Raw genomic sequence first — 1,450 nt, forward strand, 5'->3', positions numbered from 1 at the left:
CTCAAATTGGGATGGACTGCCCCTTGGTTGTTATAATAGGAACCCCCTCCTTGCCTATATTGTTGAAAAGCAAGGACATGTTCCTTCTCTGTAAGACAGCCAATAGCAGTGTGACCATCGTTGCTCCCACACCTCTCACATATGACAGTCTCCCCTCTAGTAAGCAAATGGACCGTCTGAGGCTCCCCAGCAGAATGTAACTCCAACTTATCAAATCTAGCATTCATGGCTTCCAGCTGAGCCACAACTTGCTTATCGACTGCATGAACTGTTCTAATAACATCCCTCGGGTTTCCATACTCAGCACAATGGTTCGCCATCTCTTCAATAAGGGCCCATCCCTTATCATCGTCAGTGTTCTCTTGGAATCTTCCATTAGATGATGCATCAAGTATGGCTCGTGATCATCGATGACCCCATTGTAGAACTGGTTGGACAGAAACCACGGATCAAAACCATGGTGAGGAAGAGACCTCACCAACTTCTTGAAACGGGACCATGCTTCATAGAAAGTCTCATCAGGTGCCTGCTTGAAACTTGTAATCTTTGCCCTCAGCTGATTGGTGCGTTGTGAAGGGAAATATCTCTTATAAAAAGCAAGAGCAAGGGTCTCCCAGTTTGTAACCCCTGCGGCCGTGCGGTCCAAATCAGTCAGCCACTCCCTGGCTGAGTCAGTCAAAGAAAAAGGAAACAGAACCTCCTTAATCTTGTCTTGAGTTACCCCCTTTGTGGCGGGGATAGTAGAACATTAGTCCGTAAAGACCTCCATATGCTTCCTCAGGTCTTCACCTGCCACACCTCTATAGAGATTTCTCTCCACCAGATTGAAATAGGAAGGACGGATGTCAAATGTATTCCCATCCTCAATCTAGAGATTGAAACCCTTTGGAATATACGATGCTTTAGGCTCGAATGACTACCAATGTTCGGCATTTTTACTGGTTGGCTTACAGAATTGGAAGTATCTTCTTCAAAAGATGGATTTTCTGTAAAAAGGAAATGCTGAAGCTCTGGTTCGAAAGTACTCAAGTCTTCCTTTCGTGATTCTCTTTGCAGACGGAGTCTATGCTCGAATCAGCAGTCTCTCGGTTCGAATCAGTGAAACTAACTCAAACCCGTCGACCTGGGCATACACAACACTGAAAGAAAATAAATAAGAACTGCCTCAAGGAATAAAAATTCCCTGAGACGGATAAAATAAATGAAACAAAGACAGATAGGGCAATAGCCTCCCCGGCAACGGCGCCAAAATTTGACAGGGCTGTCGTATACCTATCAAAAATAACTAACTAAACTAACTATATAGTTAGGGAAGTCAGGTTGATCTCCTCAGGGAGGCAAGATATCTGAAAGAGTCCGTCTATTTGGTCACAAATGGGGGGTGTTTATAATTTGATTTCTAAACTAAAAAGGTTTAAAGGAAGAGAAATAAAGAGAGAGCAGTTAAGGC

At 43.9% G+C, this 1,450-nt stretch overlaps 1 non-coding gene across 1 annotated transcript; it reads left to right on the forward strand.

Annotated features, from left to right (window-relative positions):
- The first annotated feature begins 452 nt into the window (after positions 1-452).
- LOC141615867 (small nucleolar RNA R71) lies at positions 453-558 on the forward strand. The gene has a single exon (XR_012530258.1). It is a non-coding gene; the product is annotated as a small nucleolar RNA R71 (small nucleolar RNA).
- The last annotated feature ends 892 nt before the right edge of the window (positions 559-1,450 follow it).

This window comes from Silene latifolia, chromosome 11, assembly GCF_048544455.1.
Source record: "Silene latifolia isolate original U9 population chromosome 11, ASM4854445v1, whole genome shotgun sequence".
In the NCBI taxonomy this organism is placed as follows: domain Eukaryota; kingdom Viridiplantae; phylum Streptophyta; class Magnoliopsida; order Caryophyllales; family Caryophyllaceae; genus Silene; species Silene latifolia.